Source organism: Rutidosis leptorrhynchoides, chromosome 4 (assembly GCF_046630445.1).
Source record: "Rutidosis leptorrhynchoides isolate AG116_Rl617_1_P2 chromosome 4, CSIRO_AGI_Rlap_v1, whole genome shotgun sequence".
Taxonomy (NCBI): Eukaryota; Viridiplantae; Streptophyta; class Magnoliopsida; order Asterales; family Asteraceae; genus Rutidosis; species Rutidosis leptorrhynchoides.
The window spans coordinates 451,369,110-451,391,533 of record NC_092336.1 but is presented as its reverse complement, the minus strand read 5'-3'; positions in this window follow the sequence as shown (position 1 = coordinate 451,391,533).

Genomic DNA, 22,424 nt, shown 5'->3' with positions numbered 1-22,424 from the left:
GTTACATATGCGGTTGAGATAAGGTATAAGATATGCATGTCGTTGGAAAGCTAGCGAAAAATTAAGAACTTTTCATTTAGATATCGAATGGTTTTGATGAACGGATTAGAAGTTATAGTCAATTGAATTTTTGTATTATTATTAAAAATGATTATTATTATCGTCGTTCTAGTTTTTATTTAATTATTATTATTATTATTATTATTATTATTATTATTATTATTATTATTATTATTATTATTATTATTATTTTCATTATCAATAAAAAGTATTATCATTAAAAATTATTATTTTTATTATTATTTCTATCAGTATTATCGTTAAAGTTATAATTAGTATTATCATTAATATTATCATAATATATAAATATATATACTTAATTTAGGTTCGTGAATCCGAGGCCAACCTTGCACTTGTTCAATGACGTTATATGTATTTTTACTACGAAATACAATAGGTGAGTTTCATTTGCCTTTTTACCCTTTATATTTTTGGGCTGAGAATACATGCGCAACTTTTATAACTGTTTTACGAAATAGACACAAGTAATCGAAACTACATTTTATGGTTGAATGATCGAAATCGAATATGCCACTTTTAGCTTGGTAGCCTAAGAATTAGGGAACTGGCCCCTAATTGACGCGAATCCTAAAGGTAAATCTACGGGAACTAACAACCCCCATTCTGGAATTTGGAATGCTTTAGTACTTCGAGTTTATCATGTCTTATGGGTGTCCCGGAATGATAGGGGATATTCTATATGCATCTTGTTAAGGTCGGTTATCAGGTGTTCACCATATGAATGATTTTTATCTCTATGCAGTTTGCAAAATGCCTGATACGAGATGTGTATTTATGAGAAATGAAAATCTTGTGGTCTATTAAAATGATGAAAATGATCGTTTATGATAAACTAATGAACTCACCAACCTTTTGGTTGACACTTTAAAGCATGTTTATTCTCAGGTATTAAAGAAATCTTTCGCTGTGCATTAGCTCATTTTAGAGACCTTAATTGGAGTCATTCATGGCATATTTCGAAAGACGTTGCATTCGAGTCATTGAGTTCATCAAGATTATTATTAAGTTAATTATAGTTGAATAGTGGATATTATGAAATGGTATGCATGCCTGTCAATTTTCGAAGTAAAGAAAGTTTATCTTTTAAAAACGAATGCAATGTTTGTAAAATGTATCATATAGAGGTCAAATACCTCGTGATGAAATCAACTATTGTGAATCGTTTGTAATCGATATGGACTTTGTCCAGATGGATTAGGACGGGTTATGAAAAATGTAACATGTGATGTTATTATAAACGTTACATAATAATTGGTTTCATTACGAGGTATTTGACCTATATATGATACATTTTACAAACATTGCATTCGTTTTTAAAAGACAAACTTTCATCACATCAAAAGTTGACAAGAATGCATACCATTTCATAATATATCCAAACTATAAATGATTTAATAATAATCTTGTTGAACTCAACGACTCGAATGCAACGTCTTTTGAAATATGCCATGAATGACTCCAAGTAATATCTTTAAAATGAGCAAATGCACAGCGGAAGATTTCTTAAATACCTGAGAATAAACATGTTTAAAAGTGTCAACTAAAAGGTTGGTGAGTTCATAAGTTTATCGTAAAATCATAAGATTCAGTAATTTTGATAGACCACGAGATTTAAATACAGTTACCTATCTCGTGTACGAAACCAATTTTCATAATGCTTGTCAGAGTAGGTTCGTATCCTTTTCTCCCCCGTAGGTTGCCTCGAGATTTTTAATAACCGTACACATATCTCGTGTACAAAATAACATACACATAACCTGTGTATAAAATCATTTTCTCTATATATAACCTTTGCTTGATAACCGACCTTAAAATTTAATGGGCATAAATAATATCCCCAAAACAGAACCTCTCGTCTTTATAAATTTATAAACCTCGAAGTACTAAACACCATGCCCACTAGCTCTACTGTCTAGTGAACATTCTGGGTGGGGGTGTTAAACCCGGTAGCTACCTTCAGGATTCGCGTCAATTAGTGGCAATTATAACGTCCAACTAATTCTTAGGTTACCAAGCTATAATAATCAGGGAAAATATTTACGTCAATTAGTGGCAATTATAACGTCCAACTAATTCATTAGAGGAATGTTTTACTTGTGTCTATCTTGTCAAACATTTATAAAAGCATTTCATGTATTCTCAGTCCCAAAAATATATATTGCAAAAGCATTTAATAAAAAGGGATCAAATGAACTCACAATACTGTATTCGTAGTAATAATGCAAATGACGGCATTGAACAAGCGTAGGGTTGGCCTCGGATTCACGAACCTATATTAAGTATATATATTTATATGTTGATCAATATCTGTCTAACAATTTAGGTCAAGTCGTAGTGTATCACAATCCTAATGCTCGAGATTATCATGTAAAAGTCAACAAAAGTCAACTTGACCCAAAATGACTACCAAAATCTATACATTTTTATTATATAACTTAAATATAATCATTTTATATATTTAAATATGTTTAGCAGATTTTATTAGAGTAATTAATACAAGTCATTTATTAATAAATAAGAATTTATATTAAAATTTATATATGATAAAAATATACTTTTATATATCTAAAGTAATAAAATTATAAAGTTCACTTAACATCATAAAAATATAGTGGTATGTATTATTAATGTAATTATATTACGTGTGGTAAAAATATCTTTGTATCACATATTTATTTGATAAAATAATATTGATAATAATAATAATAATAATAATAATAATAATAATAATAATAATAATAATAATAATAATAATAATAATAATAATAATAATAATAATAATAAGTAAAAGTTATCTTATTTTGTAATAATAATAATAATAACAATATTTATATTTACTAATGATGATATCACTTATAATAAAATGATAATTCTAATCATGATAATTTTAATAATAATGATACTTTTTAATACTAACTATAATAATAATATTTTATATAAAAATAATAATTCTATTTAAAATGATAATTTTTAATAATAATAATACTAAAATGATAATAATAATGATATTTTATAATAACAATGATATTTCTATTAAAATGATAATTTTAATAAAAATGATAGTTTTAATATTAATGATACTTTTTGTAACACCCTGATTAATGGCTTAGATGAAACGAATAAATAATATTATTTTTATTATATGATTTAAATATGATATTTAAATTATGGATAAATAATAACGACTAAATATAAAAGTGAAATAATAATTTATTGAGTGGACAAATGAATACTTTTATGACGATGGTTACATAAAATATCTGATTAATTGAACTGGGCTTCGTTAGGGCTGCCTAACGAATGGACTGTGTTTAGATAACGAATAAAAATTCAGATAATTTAACTATATTAATAAGAGTCGGTTACCTTTAAAGAACATGAAAGGTTAACTACTGATCCCTAGGTTTCTAATCTTATTTTGCTTTCCATTTCTTAATTAGTAACAAATATTATATATTCTTAAATCTCAAATCTCTACTCTTTGAACTTCGGATTAAAATCAAGTAATACTTTATATTTGTTACTTCTTGTAATCTAGCGACAAAGAGAAGAAGGTACATATATACTTTATATTTCTACTCTACTTCTTTTTGGTAATAGTACAGAACCTAAGATCTCTTTTAGCTCTCAAATTACACATTTATATGGTTGATTCTTAACAAGTTAAATTGTGGTGCTTCTTTGTTCATAAATATATATGTCACGATTAAAAATAGATAAATAAGGTTCAAATCTCTTTGAATTATTTGATTATTTAGACTAATTTTGTATGTTTATGGGAATTTATAAATAAGGATTGAATATTACTAAATGATATGTAAATGTTGAGATCATGTGTGTCGTATTTTTAAGGGAATAGAACAACTTTTATTAAGTCAAAGAATTTAAATATATATACATGGAAGATAGGCAGGAAACAAAAATGGACAAATTTACAAAAAGGAAACGAACTATGAGGAATTCAGAAATTAACCGATGGCCCATTAACCAATTTCAGTTGTCGTATTTGGAACAAGATTTATATATATATATATATATATATATATATATATATATATATATATATATATATATATATATATATATATATATATATATATATATATATATAACTGAAATATGATTACTTACTTGAATTGTTTTATTCTCAGGTGATAAGAGTAAGCAGAAGACTCAGTAATATTAGACCACTGAGTACTTGTGGATATCGGTGAGTGGAACTATCCTTTTGGATATTAGTATAGAGTAGCTAGTTGTGCTACTGTTGCCCTGACAGCCCGATTAGTTTGCCATGATAGTTTATTATTGATATGTTGTGTTGATTATATGATTGTATGTGCACCAGTTGATTCAATCTTGATTTGTGAGCTCGAATGCCGGGAGTCAGTCTTGATTTGTGAGGCTGGACTCATGAGGTCAACCTTGATTTGTGAGGTTGGGTTCGAGTGTTACTATCTGTGTAGTATAGCTTTGAATGACGCATCCGTTGCGTCTGGATGACTATGCGAACGAGTCAGTAACAGGAACTATCGGTAGACTCTAGCCCGATCAACTAGGGTTGCAGGTCAGGCCTGGCCGCCGGTCCTCTGGGATGGCAAAGTTGTTTGTTGTTAGTTGTTACCCACAGTTATATGATTTGATATTGTATGCTAATGCTGTTATGATAGTTTCATTCACTTAGCTTCGTGCTAATCCCCTTCATCTTCCCTACAGGTTGTTGATTATTGCATGCTAGTATTGGGAGAAGATGGGATGTCTAGTGGATATGTTTGACAACCTTTGGAACTCTGATGTCGTGATTTTATAATAAAGGAACTATTTTGTTAAGTAACACCATATTGTGGTTTTTTAAATAATAAATGCTTGTGTTTAATAAATAAATATGTTATGGTTGTTTTAAATACTTCCGCTGATTTTAAAAGAAAAATCTAGGGTGTTATAATTTGGTATCAGAGAATTGGTTTGGCAGCATGTACACGCAAGTGTCATGTTCCCAAATCTTGAGTAGTGTCAAACATATCAGTGGGGATGGGGTTAAGTGAATGTAGGTTCTATATGTGTTAGTTGATAGGTACTAACGGTTTATCTACTAAGCTCTGGTGAGATGTTGTGATAGTACAGGTATGTCAGATCCACGAAGAAGTGTTGTTTCCCCCTCGACCCCCGGAACCTTCCGAGCACCTACTGAAGGGTCTGACTCAGATGATGAGCAGCAAGAATACATTCTCAAGTTAGAAGCGCAACTCAAGGAAGCCCGTGATAGAGTGACTGAGTTAGAAGCCACACAGCAGACTGTTGCCCCGACTGCTACACCAGTTGTTACCCCAACTACAACACCAGCTGCTACTAATGCTGGTGGACCGCCTCCTGGGTTTCCGACACCACAGTTTCCATCCATGCCTAGTGGAAACACCTCGCAACCGCAACCTCCGTTTCCCCAACAATATCAGATGCCTCAATAGTTTCAGATGCCAACATAGTTTGGTAACCAGTACCCTAATCAAATGAGGAACCCGTATCAGATGTCCATGTTTCAACAACCAAAGAAGTGTACCTTCAAACAGTTCATGGATTGTAAACCGCCTGAGTATTCAGAAAGACCTGACCCAACTGTAACCGTAAACTGGTTGAGGGAAATGGAAAGAGTTTTTGAGGCATGCCAGTGTGAACAAGAATTAAAGGTTATTTTCGCCAGTAGGTTATTGAAGAACAGAGCAATGGTTTGGTGGGATTCAGTTATCTCTAGTATACCAAAAGAACAAGTGAGCTTGATTACGTGGGAACAATTTTACAGCAAGGTTTGTGAACAGTATTGCACGGCGTATGACATTGGGAGACTTAAGATGGAGTTCATGGAGATGAAAATGACAGAGCAAATGACAATAGACGAGGTGATTGAACAGTACATGGATATACTCCGATTTGTGCAACAGTGGGTTCCAGACGAACAGTCAAGAATTCAACATTTTGTTGAGATGATACTACCAGAGTACCGAACGATGGCAAGGTTTGCTACTACTTTATCTCAAGCCTTTGTTATGGCCAAGATGACTGAGGGAGATGTGAAAGAGTCCAACAGCAGAGTGGTAGAAAGCGTTGTGTCACAACCTAGTAAAGCAAATAGTCAGGCCAGTACAAAGTCTAAGAAGTCACTTGGGTATAGACAGAAAGAGAACCCTACTTATAGTGGAACCGAGTCGAGTCAGAAGGTTTGGTGTCATACTTGTAGATCGACACATAGTGGTCCTTGTTCAGCTTTAACGAAAAGATGTTTGCGGTGTGGAGAGGTGGGACATGATATTCAAGCGTGTTCGTTCAGGGTTAATGTTTGTTGGAATTGCAAGAAAGAAGGGCATCGATCAGCGCAGTGTCCTACTAATGGAAGGTTGGGCTCTGGGGTGAGGTCAGGGGTGCCAACAAAATCAGTAGCTGGATCCTCTGTTTCGACGGCTGGACAGAAAAGAAAGAATCCTTCCTTTGTGGAAGCAAGAGCCTTTCAGATGACAGTAGATGCAGAGACTGGTACCGACTATGAGAATGCAGGTATGTTTTGATATAATCCGTATTAGCTTGTATGTTTTTTAATTTAGTGAATTGAATCGTTTAATGATGTCTTTGATTATGTGTTAAAATGAGCTATGCTTGTGTGGATTTCGATAGATTTCATTTCCTTTGTGTGTAGTACGTATGTAGAGACCGTAGAAATTAGGATTGGGTAGAACTTCTCTAAATGGTGTCGCTTGGAATGAAAGAATGATTTAGGATGATGTACTTGCGCCTGGCTAACGTAAATACAATGTGGTAAATCATACAGAAGTTCCGAGAACCAAAGGATATCTATGACGTGAAATGTGACCTGGAAACGTTGAACCCTATATTAATTAGTGGTAGTGTAGTAACCGGGAACCCTTGTTTATTGTGTCTGACCAGATTCAGAGGACGGAATCTTCTTAAGGGGGATAGATTTGTAACACCCTGATTAATGGCCTAGATGAAACGAATAAATAATATTATTTTTATTATATGATTTAAATATGATATTTAAATTATGGATAAATAATAACGACTAAATATAAAAGTGAAATAATAATATATTGAGTGGACAAATGAATACTTTTATGACGATGGTTACATAAAATATCTGATTAATTGAACTGGGCTTCGTTAGGGCTGCCTAACGAATGGACTGTGTTTTAGATAACGGATAAAAATTCAGATAATTTAACTATATTAATAGGAGTCGGTTACCTTTAAAGAACATGAAAGGTTGACTACTGATCCCTAGGTTTCTTATCTTATTTTGCTTTCCATTTCTTAATTAGTAACAAATATTATATATATATTCTTAAATCTCAAATCTCTACTCTTTGAACTTCGGATTAAAATCAAGTAATACTTCATATTTGTTACTTCTTGTAATCTAGCAACAAAGAGAAGAAGGTACATATATACTTTATATTTCTACTATACTTCTTTTTGGTAATAGTACAGAACCTAAGATCTCTTTTAGCTCTCAAATTACACATTTATATCGTTGATTTTTAACAAGCGAAATTGTGGTGCTTCTTTGTTCATAAATATATATGTCACGATTAGAAACAGATAAATAAGGTTCAAATCTCTTTGAATTATTTGATTATTTAGACTAATTTTGTATGTTTATGGGAATTTATAAATAGGGATTGAATATTACTAAATGATATGTAAATGTTGAGATCATGTGTGTCGTATTTTTAAGGGAATATAACAACTTTTATTAAGTCGAAGAATTTAAATATATATACATGGAAGATAGGCAGGAAACAAAAATGGACAAATTTACAAAAAGGAAACGAACTATGAGGAATTCAGAAATTAACCGATGGTCCATTAACCAATTTCAGTTGTCGTATTTGGAATAAGCTTTATATATATATATATATATATATATATATATATATATATATATATATATATATATATATATATATATATATATATATATATATATATATATATATATATATATATATATATAACTGAGATATGATTACTTACTTGAATTGTTTTATTCTCAGGTGATAAGAGTAAGCAGAAGACTCAGTAATATTAGACCACTGAGTACTTGTGAATATCGGTGAGTGGAACTATCCTTTCGGATATTAGTATAGAGTAGCTAGTTGTGCTACTGTTGCCCTGACTGCCCGATTAGTTTGCCATGATAGTATATTATTGATATGTTGTGTTGATTATATGATTGTATGTGCACCAGTTGATTCGATCTTGATTTGTGAGGTCGAATACCGGGAGTCAGTCTTGATTTGTAAGGCTGGACTCATGAGGTCAACCTTGATTTGTGAGGTTGGGTTCGAGTGTTACTATCTGTGTGGTATAGCTTTGAATGACGCATCCGTTGCATCTGGATTACTATGCGAACGAGTCAGTAACAGGACCTATCGGTAGACTTCAGCCCGATCAACTAGGGTTGCAGGTCAGGCCTGGCCGCCGGTCCTCTGGGATGGCAAAGTTGTTTGTTGTTAGTTGTTACCCACATTTATATGATTTGATACTGTATGCTAATGCTGTTATGATAGTTTCATTCACTTAGTTTCGTGCTAATCCCCCTCATCTTCCCTGCAGGTTGTTGATTATTGCATGCTAGTATTTGGGAGAAGATGGGATGTCTAGTGGATATGTTTGACAACCTTTGGAACTCTGATGTCGTGATTTTATAATAAAGGAACTATTTTGTTAAGTAACACCATATTGTGGGTTTTTAAATAATAAATACTTGTGTTTAATAAATAAATATGTTATGGTTGTTTTAAATACTTCCGCTGATTTTAAAAGAAAAATCTAGGGTGTTATACTTTTAATAATAATAATAATAATAATAATGATAAAAATAATGAAAACGATATTTTTATCAAAATCAACATCTTACGATATTTTAATTTCATCATGATACCTTATACTCATTATTTCTTAATCGATTTGTTTAATAGTTTTTAGTTCTCTTTTATATCGCATTCATGATATTGATAATAATAGTAATCATAATAATTAGATGATACTAATATTAGTTTTAATGATAATGATACTAATAATAATAATTATATTGATACTAATGATAATACTAATAATTATTATAATGATAATAATAATAATAATAATAATAATAATAATAATAATAATAATAATAATAATAATAATAATAATAATAATAATAATAATAATAATAATAATAATAATAATAATAATAATAATAATAATAATAATAATAATAATAATAATATTAATATTAATATTAATATTAATAATAATCTTAGTGATAATAACGATAGTATTAATGATAATAATAACAATTTTAATGATAATACTTATATTGATAACAATAATAATATTAATAATAATTATTATTATTATTAGATAATAATAATAACGACGATAATAATGACGATAGTAATAATAATAATAATCATTTTAATAATAATACAAAAATTAATGATAATTCAGTTGACTATGTCTTCTAATCCGTTCATCGAAACCATACGCTTTCTAAATGAAAAATTATTAATTTTTCGCCAGCTTTCCAACGACATGCATATCATATACCTTATCTCATTAGTATATGTATTAAATTCATGATTATCATAAATTATTTAACGACGAAATTAAGTATACAAGCATCACTAGTCAGGGATACACTATTAATAAATAAAAGATAAGATATGAATGCTCACGTATCAATATTGTGATTCAATATTGCAGGAAAATACGTAGACGCAACGGAAATGATAAACACTAGTTTGACCTCACGAGCAATACCCCCGAACAATACCCATAACCTCCATAGCATAACCCATAATTCTATTAACTCTATCCCGCTCGAAAAAACCGTCTTGAAATGACTCGAACATCACTCCGTCGTAGTATTTTATGTATAATAATAATAATAATAATAATAATAATAATAATAATAATAATAATAATAATAATAATAATAATAATAATAATAATAATAATAATAATAATAAGATTAATAATATTAATCTTAATAATAATAATAATAATAATAATAATAATAATAATAATAATAATAATAATAATAATAATAATAATAATAATAATAATATTACTATTATAAATAAAATAAATATACTACAGTGTAATATAGATAGAGAAATGAATTGATGAATGAATCACAGAATGGATCGAGCTTTATAGCCCCGTCTTGTGACCCACTGCTCCGCGATCTCGAAGAGTGTGTGGGTATAAGGCCCGCGATCACGGCCCCGTCCCCTCCAGCTCATACTTCATCAACTTCTTCTGCCGACGGTTTTTAATATTTAATATATATAATAAATTAAATTTATATAATTAATTATTTATTATATTATATTCACGTGCATAGTTGACTTGTAAATTTAGTTCCAAAGACTTGTACGTTGTCGCTCGACTAATGTCTCGATTCCGGTTTTTCGAACGTTACATCGTGCGTTTTAATAATTTGCATTTTACGTTTCATGACTCGTACCCTATTCAAAATATAGACTTAAATTATCATTAAACAATATCACTCGAAGTGTAACTTGATCCTTCGAATGTGTTGGTCATTTGCTTCTTTAAATTATCGTCTCGTTGTTTATTAAAATATATATAATAATATTATTTTTAATCAAATCGTTTTATGACTAAGTTAATATCTTATTTTTATCATATGGTAATATATATTTTTAAAATATAAATTTGTACATATTATATATATTTGTACATATTTATTTAATAACATAATATTTAGTTTTTCAAAACTAATTATGTTTCAAAGTTCATTTTAAAATCGTTTAGATAATAGAGATTATTATATCATAAAATGTTTTCATTTAATAAAGTAAAATCATATAATATATAGATCATATCGGTTTCCAGTTTTTAACTTACAGTTTATTCGTGAATCGTAGGGTTGAGCCTAAAGGATAATTAAACGTATGAAATCATGTAGAACGTCGATTTACTTAACTTGTCGATATCTATTTTCTAAGTTATCTATATTCCCTAATTTCACTATCACGTTAAATAATATGAAAACTAAATTGTTATCTTAACAAAAGTCACGAGTGAAATACAGTAAAGCATGTATTGGAAATTAAACAAGAATCTCCACTAACTTTTGTCTAACTCTCGTTAAGTGACACTTTGTTCTCACTTGTAAATCACTTTACCATTTATTCTGAATACCGTTAAGAAGGAACGATTTCTCAAATCAACGTGGACCTCACAACAAAGACTCATAACCATCTCATAATGTTTATGGAATTTATCAGAGATAAAATATCTTCTAATTCAATCATTTAGCGTTATCTTTTAATTCCGCAATATATCAAATAGATATTTAAACCAATAAGTTTAATGTATAGTATTATACATTTAATACTTTGTTAACGTTTTCAATTAATATAACTATATATTATATATACACATAAATGTTCATGAATCGTTGAGCACAGTCAAAGGGTAATTGATTATATAAAAGTAGTTCAAAAATTTTGAGATTCAACTTTACAGACTTTGCTTATCGTGTCGGAAACATATAAAGATTAAGTTTAAATTTGGTCGAAAATTTCTGGGTCGTCACACAAATCATATCATGTCTTTTCAGAGTTCGAGGTAATTTGGTCACAAAATTCATCATTATATGTTCCCATTTCCACTCTGGAATCTGTAACTGTCGTAACGAACCATAAGGTTTCTGATGTTCTGCCTTCACTTGAGCACAAATATGACATTTTTCGACATATCGAGCGATATCTGTTTTCATTGTCCGCCACCAATACACTGTTTTCAAATCATGATACATCTTATTACTACCCGGATGTACTGTCAACCTGGATTTGTGAGCTTCTATCATGAGTAAATCCCTTAAGTCGCCAAGTTTAGGCACCCAAACACGATTGTTTAAGGTCTTTAGTCCCCGTGAGTCATCAATTAAGTCCACTTTTCGTTTGGTCATTTGTTCAGATTTAATATGTTCGTCCTCTAAAGCACAGGCCTGAACGGTTCTTAAGCTGTTAACCAAATCTGAAGTTATATTCAAACGAAGGAATTTCATATTTTCACTTGACTTTTTACGACTTAGCGCATCTGTAACCACATTTTCCTTACCCGGATGGTATTTAATTTCACAATCATAATATTTGATCAACTCTTGTCATCGTCTTTGACGCATATTCAATTCTTTCTGTGAGAAGATATACTGCAAACTCTTGTGATATGTACATATAACATAATGGGTTAATACAAATAGTGTCTCCACAGTTTCAAAGCAAACACTACTGCAGCCATTTCAAGATCATGCACTGAATAATTCTTCTCATGAACTTTCAACTGTTGCGAGGCGTAAGCGATTACTTCATCTCTTTGCATTAATACACAACCCAACCCAGAAAATGACGCATCACAGTATACCACGAAGTCATCTGAACCTTCTGATAAAGCTAACACTGGTGCCAGACACAGTAGCTGTTTCAAAATCTAAAAAGCCTTTTCCTGTTCATCAGTCCATTGAAAGGCTACATCTTTACGAGTCAACTTAGTTAACGGACCTGCTATTTTAGAAAAATCTTTGATAAACCTGCGATAATAACCAGCCAATCCCAGAAAACTCTTAATCTTAGTCGGAGTCTTCGGAGAATTCCAATTCATTACCACTTCTATCTTTATCGGATCAACCTTTATACCTTCGGCACAAATCACATGACCCAAAAACTGCACTTCACGTAACCAAAATTCACATTTTGAAAATTTTGCAAATAGTTGCTCGCGTTTCAACAAGTTCAAAACTTGTCTCAGATGTTCAGCATGTTCACTCTCTGTCTTTGAATACACTAGTATATCGTCTATAAACACGATCACAAACTTATCTAAGAATGGACGACACACTCTATTCATTAGATCCATGAAGACTGCTGGCGCATTCGTCAACCTAAACGGCTTGACAAGAAATTCATAATGACCATAACTTGTTCTGAACGTTGTTTTCGGTATATCTGATTCAGTAACATGAACCTGATGATATCCGGATCGTAAGTCTATCTTAGAAACGAATGAAGCACCCTGTAACTGATCGAATAAATAGTCTATTCGAGGTAACGAATACTTATTCTTCACTGTTCTTTTGTTCAATTTACGATAATCAATACACATACGCATTGACCCATCTTTCTTTTTAACAAACAATACCGGAGCACCCCATGGTGAAGAACTCGGTCGGATAAACCCACGATCTAATAACTCTTGAATCTGTGACATCGTTTCACGGATTTCAGATGGCGCTAATCGGTATGGATCTTTTGCAACTGGTGTTATTACAGGAACTAACTCAATCTTATATTCGACTTCCCTTACTGGCGGCAGACCTGATAACTCATCTGGGAACACTTCAGGAAATTATGATACTATCGGAATATCGGCCACTGTTTTCTTTTCTTTCTTCGCATCAATCACTTATGCAAGAAATGATTCATAACCCTTTGCCATCGAATTTTTCGCTTTCATCATGGTTATCAACGGATAATTATACCCGCCCCGCTCCCCTCAGGCCACAACACGGGTTCCATCGGTCGAACGAAAGGTAATCATTTTCCTATCACACTTAATATTAGCCGTAAGCGAGCTCAGCCAATTCATTCCTAATACTACATCAAAGCTAGGAATAAGTAACACTAAACAAGTCACCGGGAAAGACTTCCCTTCGATCTCTATACAAACCCCAGTCACATATGTTGTGACGGGTGTGGTCTTACCATAGGCTACTTCTACACTAACCGGTTTGGGTAACACAGTTGCTGGTAAATTTAACTTAGCACAGAAATCTAGGGACATAAAACACCTATTGGCACCACAATCAAACAATACGCGAGCAGGTATTGAGTTGATTAGAAACATACCGGTGATCACTTCGTCGGTTTCCACAACATTCTCAACCGACATCTGAAAAGCTCTAGCCTCTGCTGTCGAAGGGTTCTTCCTCTTCTTCCCACTCAAGGCAGTTGACCCTCAGGATGATGCCGAATGCGCCCCTGACCCTGCCACGGAACTACCACTCTTCGATGGACAACTAACTGCACGATGCCCTGGTTTGTGACAACTCCAACACATACTATTCAGATACGGGCATGATGAAGACTCATGCCCAACAACACCACACTTTAAGCATCTTCTTGTAGCATCAGAACATTGACCATTGTGAGAAGATCGACACGTGTGACACCAATTCCCTTTACCCGATCCAGACCCAGTACTACTCTGACCACTTTTACCCATCGATTTAAACCCACTATACTTCTTGGATTTAGATCCTGATTGACCAGATACTTGCCCACCTTGTTGTAGCACATTACCGAACATTCTGTTTTTGTTAGCCTGAACTTCACTTTCTACCATCTTAGCCATCACAACAGCTTGAGACAACGATGTAGCTGTTCTAACAAAAGGTCGGTACTCTGGCAGAATGATATTAACAAAATGTTGAATACGAGACGCTTCGTCTGGCACCCATTGTTGTACAAACTTCAGTTTATCCATAAACTTCTCTACTACCTCATCGATCATCATTTGAGGTGTCATCTTCATTTCAAGAAACTCAGTCTTGATTCGGTTCATATCATACGGATTACAATACTGTTCACACACCATCCCATGAAACTGCTCCCATGTGATCATACTCACTTGCTCTTTTCGTATGCTGGATATCAAAGAATCCCACCAAATCATAGCCCTACCTTTCAACAGTCGACTAGCATATGTTACTTTCAGCTCAGGTTCACACTGGCACGCTTCAAATACCCTTTCAATTTCTCACAACCAATTGAGAGTTACAGTCAGATTAGTACTTCCAGAGAACTCAAAAGGTTTGCAATCATGGAAGTTCTTATAAGTATACCTTTTGGGTGGTTGCATGTAAGGTTGTTGGAACATTTGCAATTGGTATGGGTTCATCATCATGGGATTTTTGTAAGTAAAAGTGTTTTACGGTGGCATATAATATTGGTTAGGTATTTAATTCTGAAACTTGTTCTGGTGCACATTAGGTATCGTTTGGGATTGTGCGGTTGGGAATCCAGGTGGTGTATCATCATTTCCAGAAAGCCTCGCCAATTCAAGCTCATTAATTTTGTCTTCAGCCTCTTTTAGCTTGCTTTCTAACTGAAGGATGTAACTATTCTGATCATCATCCGACTCAACCCCCTCTTCTGGTCCTCTGAATGTTCCGGGGTTGGTTGGGCCAGTTGCATTTCTATCATCCATACCTGTGCTATAAAACAGCTCACACAAAATCTTAGTGGATATCAGTTAGTTCAAGCACAACTATCACACACATATCCTATTTTCACTTAGCCCCCACTCCCACAGACATGTTTGACTTGCCTCAGGGTTTAGGAACAAAATACGCACACGTACTTGCTGTCAAACCATGCTCTGATACCAACTTGTAACTGATGTGTGAAATCTAGTATATAATTTATCTTGGAAAATGCCGGTTTAAAGATTACTACACACTAACGGGCAGTGTACCAGATCGTGCAATAGTATAAAGTTGGTAATTCCGAAATCGTTCCAATGACAGTTTTAAACGTGAGAATTAAGATTGCAACTAATAAAATAAACTAAGTTAATCTATGAAAATCGAAAGTATGAGATAATTTGTTTTGTGGCTATTTAACGATTAGCCAAATCAAAGATTGATTAAAAGTAAAAAAACAATATTTTTGGGTTTTTAAGTTTATAAGAAATAAATGCAGACTCAATGAAAAGTAAAGATATTTGAATTCAATAGATAGAAGAATGTTCGCCTAGATCTCCTATTCGCAGTGTCGGATGATTTGTTATTAAGCTCTAGTTAAATTTATCAATACATGCAACTACAGAGTCGGTTTACCCAGAGTTCTCTTTTAGAAAACACGTCAAACTTGGATTTATTGGCTTAGGGTTCCCTTTCACCAAAGACCTCTTTCGTTTGTGACTTAGTAATTAACTAATTATAAGATTAAGATTCAATTGGTTACGCGTTCGCTCCACACAATTCACCCATATTTTGTTCAATCTATGTTACCCGGTTTACCCCCTTGGTCCAGTAAGCACCCAATTGGTTAAGACAAATCAATTGAAAACTAGTGTACTAAATTGAAACAGGGTTCCCTTTGTTCAAACAAGATCACTAATCAACCTAGTAACAATAATCAACACCCATAAGAATGGTTCTTAATCAAAAATCATAATTATCATGCATTAATCAAATCAAACATTAAAGTATCATCCAAACACATACGAATATTCAATCTAGACAAACATTAAAGTGCTTAGCCAACCATGGCAAAAACCAAAATCACAAATAAACAATTAAGATTATTCATAATGATGATAAGAATTAAACCTAATGAAAATTATGTTCTTGAATGATGAACGGATCGAGACGCGTTTCTGGAATGATTGATGTGTTAGAATGATCTCGGGGTTCCCCAAAAATCACCCTTTTTCGTCAAAAAGCTGCTGGAATTCGTCTGGATGCAATAATAATTAATTAGGGTATAATTTCAGCCTTTAAATATGTGAATCCTGAAACCAACTGAAGGTGGAGCGGCGCTCCAAATATGGAGCGGCGCTCCATATAACTGAAAACTCATCTTTTGATTTCTAAAACCCCTCGAACTGAAAATCCTGCCTACTGGAGCGGCGCTCCATGTTTTGGAGCGGCGCTTCAGACCCTTTTTACTGAATTCGGATTGTAAAACTCATAAAATCACTCGTTTTTCGAACCAAACTCGAATCGAACCAATCTCTTTCACTCGTTTCCATAGAAAATTACTAGAGCCATCAAATAACTTCAAAATTCATCTCCTTGGTCTTAGAACTCAAACTTTCACAACACTTATAGAAATAACACCAAATTGTATCCAAAAGGACCAAAATGTGCCCGATATCGCTAAGAAAAATGCGTATGAAATATGCGATAGGCCATTTTTTTTAAACACAGCGGAAGACTTTTATTAAAATCACAACATTTAATACATCACGGCAGAAATCTACATAACTAAGTTTATGTTTACACGACGGTGTTACTTATTACAAAATACATGTTACAAAAGTCCACATCAGAGTTCACACGTCAAACATGTCTTCAATACTAGCACCCGTCCAAACTAGCAGTACCTAAACCTGCAAGGGTGAAAATGTGAGGGATTAGCATAACGCTAAGTGAATGGAATCTAGCGAACAGATATAGCTTAAGCCACACACAAGCTATATACTAACAACAACACATACTGACTACCAACTAGCATACAATAAGACAATACGAGGATCGGCAGCTTGTACGAGCACACGACTCTCAGCTGATTGGGCCTAAGTCTACCGATAATCCCTGCTACTCAATTCACAGTATAGTTATCCAGATGCAGGGGATGCATCATTCACACTATACTCTACAATCAGTAGCCTATGGACCAACTTCCCCTAGGAACGGTTGACCTCATACGGACTCTAACCTCTCCTAGGCACTGTCTCTAGTCCCCAGTCTCCCTAGGCTCGATTGGTGCCATTCACACAGTGTACACATAATTCACACACAACATCATGCATACGATATTATTCTAACATGGAAATCTCTACACTATTTATTTTAAAAGAGTCAACCACAGTAGTAGGATATTCTACTTAAACTCTATCCGAAGATACCACTCACCGATTACCAGCTACAGCTCAGTTATCTTACTTCTGAGCTTCTTCCTTGTTCTTATCACCTGATAACAACACAAACGAAGTTAATATACATATCTCAATCAATAGTATAATCAAATCATACTATAAACTAGGTCATAACATCATTTTACAAGTCCACAACATAACTCCATTCACTACTGTCAAACAAGTACGTGGGAAACGGGACACACACGCCAAAATCTATTTTTCCGCCCCAAAAACATTTGATCCAACTTCTTAAAAGTTTATCATTGAAAAGTACTCTTCAATACGAATCCAACGATATTTGATTCATCAAAAATAAAGTTACGGTTTGAAAGTTATGACCAAAACAAATTTCTCAAAATGCTGAAAAGACACACTACCCAACTCGGTAGTGTGTGTCATAGACACTTGGTTGAGTGTGTAGACACATAGCCGAATGAGTAGAGACACTCGACCGAATGTATTTTCAAAAGATACACTACCGAGTGTATAGATACACGGCCCAAATCAAAAGACACTCGGCCGAGTGTGTACACACACGGCCCACTTCCAAAAGACACACTACCGAGTGTGTTCTTGAGCTGCTGAAATTGGAAAAGTGACGGGTTTGAGCCAAAATGAAAGGACCCGTTCATATACATTATAAACGATTCACAATAGTTGATTACATTGCGAGGTATTTGACCTCTATATGATACATTTTACAAACATTGCATTCGTTTTTAAAAGACAATCTTTCTTTACATCGAAAATTGACATGTATGCATACCATTTCATAATATCCAAACTATAAATGACCTAATCTGTCATTTACTTAATAATAATCTTTAATGAACTTCAACGACTCGAATGCAACGTCTTTTGAAATATGTCATGAATGACTCCAAGTAATATCTTTAAAATGAGCTAATGCACAGCGGAAGATCTCTTTCAAACCTGAGAATAAACATGCTTTCAAGTGTCAACCAAAAGGTTGGTGAGTTCATTAGTTTATCATAATCATTTATTTCCATCATTTTAATAAACCACAAGAATTTCATTTCCAGTTCTCATAAATATACGTCCCATGCATAGAGACAAAAATAATCATTCAAATGGTGAACACCTGGTAACCGACATTAACAATATGCATATAAGAATATCCCCTATCATTCCGGGATCCTCCTTCGGACATGATATAAATTTCGAAGTACTAAAGCATCCGGTACTTTGGATGGGGTTTGTTAGGCCCAATAGATCTATCTTTAGGATTCGCGTCAATTAGGGTGTCTGTTCCCTAATTCTTAGATTACCAGACTTAATAAAAAGGGGCATATTCGACTTCGATAATTCAACCATAGAATGTAGTTTCGATTACTTGTGTCTATATCGTAAAACATTTATAAAAGCAGCGCATGTATTCTCAGTCCCAAAAATATATATAAAAAGGGAGTAATGAAACTCACCATACTGTATTTCGTAGTAAAAATACATATAACGTCATTGAACAAGTGCAAGGTTGGCCTCGGATTCACGAACCTATATTAATTATATATATTTATATGTTGGTCAATATTTGTCTAACAATTTAGGCCAAGTCATAGTGTACCACAATCCTAATGCTCGAGTCTGACTCAACAGTATAGTAACATGTTATATTACCCATGCTCAGTTAAAATTCTAGTAAAAGGTGACGTGTGAAACAACGTAACACAAATGGTTTCATAATCATAAAATAGTATTTTAGTATTTAGAGAAAGTCAACACAAAAAAAATAACTGAAAAGTTAACGGGAAAAGTCAAAGTTCAAGGTCAAAAGTCAAAGGTTAAAGTAAAAACGAGGTCGCATGCAAAAATACAATAACTTATACAAAAGTGATTTTTCGGTCAAACATGACTAAACGGCCACTTCAGCGATTTTTAGAAAAATTACCGGAACTCCGATTTATAAACGGCCAAAGATAAAAGTTACACATTACCAAAAAGATTAAACATAAATTTTACAGAAGTTAACTAAACCTAGACAACTCGTAGTTGCCAACGTGGTTTCGGCGTTTCAAAGTTAATTTTTCAGCTTTAATAAATTTACAAAAGTGACCGAGTAGCCTACTTTGGAGATTTTTAGAAAATTCATCGAAACTCGGATTGACAAACGGTCAAAGCCTGTAAATTCTCGTTACCACAAAGATATAACATGATTTTTGGCAAAAGTAAACACACATCAGGCCGACCATGACAACTGATACAAAACTGACATTTTCAAATAAAAAGTTTCAGCTCTTTTCAAAATTTTAAAATGTGACCAAACAGTCAACTTTGACGATTTTTAGAAAAATCGTCGAGACTCGAATTGACAAATGGCCAGAGTCGTTTGTTAGACCTTTCAGCAAAGAATTCAGTGGTATTTTTGTTTTAATCTGAAACAACGCAGATCAGCGAGAATTTCAGTTTCCGTTTCAACATTTCATCAAAATTTACAAAACTTCTTTTGTCCATAACTTGACAACCGTTCAACGAAACGAGACGTGCTTTATATGAAAATTCATCTACTCGACGAGTAGAATTCAAATAACCACTTTTTATAACTCAGAAAATTAGTTCACTAATTAATATCAGCAATTTTAATTACGAAATTAATTGTTTAATTCATAACTTTCTAACCGTTCATCGAATTCATTCGATATTCTAAATGAAAAGTTCTTAATTTTTCGCTAGCTTTCCAATGACATGCATATCTTATACCTTATTTCATCCCTAGTATAATAACCTTTAAGATTCAACATAACCTATCTAAAGGCAATATCAAATGTACAAATATGCATAATCCTATTTTCTCGAGCACTAGTCAGGGATACACTATTAGTATATAAAAATTAAATTATGAGTACTCACGTATCAATATTGAGATTCAATATTGCAGGAAAGGTACGTAAACGCAACGGAGACGATAAACACTAGATTGGCCTTACAAGCATACTCATGAACCATACCCATAACCTTCATAGCCATAACACATAATTTCCTTAGCTCTATCCCGCTCATAAAACCCGTTTTGAAAATGGCACGCTCATGACCTCGTCGTAGTATTTTATGTATAATACTAATAATAATACTACTACTAATAATAATAATAATTAATAATATAATAATAATAATAATAATAATAATAATAATAATTATTATTATTATTATTATAATTTATATATAGAGAGAGGTTCGAGATATTGGTGAATGAAATGAATGAATCATAAACTGCAAAACGTTTGATTTATAATACTTGACACTACCTACTCCCTCATGCGAAGATTCCATTTACAATGTTGTCCATTTACAATGTTGTTACCGACACTTACATATATATAATATTTAATATATAATATATTTAATCTTTAGAATTAATTAAATATTATATTATATTTATGGTCATGGTAAAAATATAATTTTTACAAAAATGACACGGTCGTGGTCTCACGACTCATGTACCACTTTCGGTTTTTCGGGCGCACTTTCGTACGTTTAGAAAACTAGTCTTTTACGTTACGTGACGTGTACCTTTTATAAAAATTAGACTTACTCAACAATAAATTACCTTTATAAAAATATAACTTATAAAATTGAGTGTTGTGGTCATTTCCTTCTATAAATTAAAGTCTCGTTGTTTGTCAAAATATTTTATTTTAAATTAAACGTTTTGTGACATGTACCTTTATTAATAACTAGACTTAAATTAATTAAAAACTAACCCACTTAAAGTGTAACTTTATCTTTTAAGTATTTTGATCATTTCCTTTTATAAATCCTAGTCTCATTGTTTATCAAAACATATATAATAATATTAGTTTAAATCAAAACGTTTTATGACTAGTTTGATATTGTAATTCATCTTTTTGTAACATATAAATATATTTTTATTTAAAATATATAAACTTGTACATATTGTATATCATGGAAGTATTAATATAATAGTATAATAATTAGTTTTTGAAAACTAATAATAGTTCAAAGTTTATTTTAAATTCGTTTAGGAAATCTTATAACACGTAACATTTACACTCTAAACCTATAATTCCTTTATATGCTAACGTTTATTTTAGTTTCCTTAACCTTTCTAAATAAAATAACTTAGTATCGATCGAATCAAATAACAAGGGTTATGAAATTCAATCCTCCACCAACTTTTGTCTAATCCCCAATAATTAACACTTTTGTTCTTATATACAATCACTTTTCCAAATATTTCGAATACCGTTAAAAGTAAGGGTTTTCTAATTCAAAGTGGACCTCATAACAGAGACTCTTCATCCTAATTCAATGTATCTTATAAATCAATCATTTGATATTTTCATCTAAACATCGATAAGCATAATAAACTTATTTTGAAACAAAATACGTTCTTGTAAAGTATTATATATCTAATACCTTGTTAACGCCTTCACTTATTAAGTAACATGTTATATTACCCATGCTCAGTTAAAATTCTAGTAAAAGGTGACGTGTGAAACAACGTAACACAAATGGTTTCATAATCATAAAATAGTATTTTGACATGCAGACACGGTCGAAGTCCAGACTCACTAATGTATCCTAACGACTTATCAGTTAGACACACTAATGCAGACCTGGTTCGCTAAGACCACCGCTCT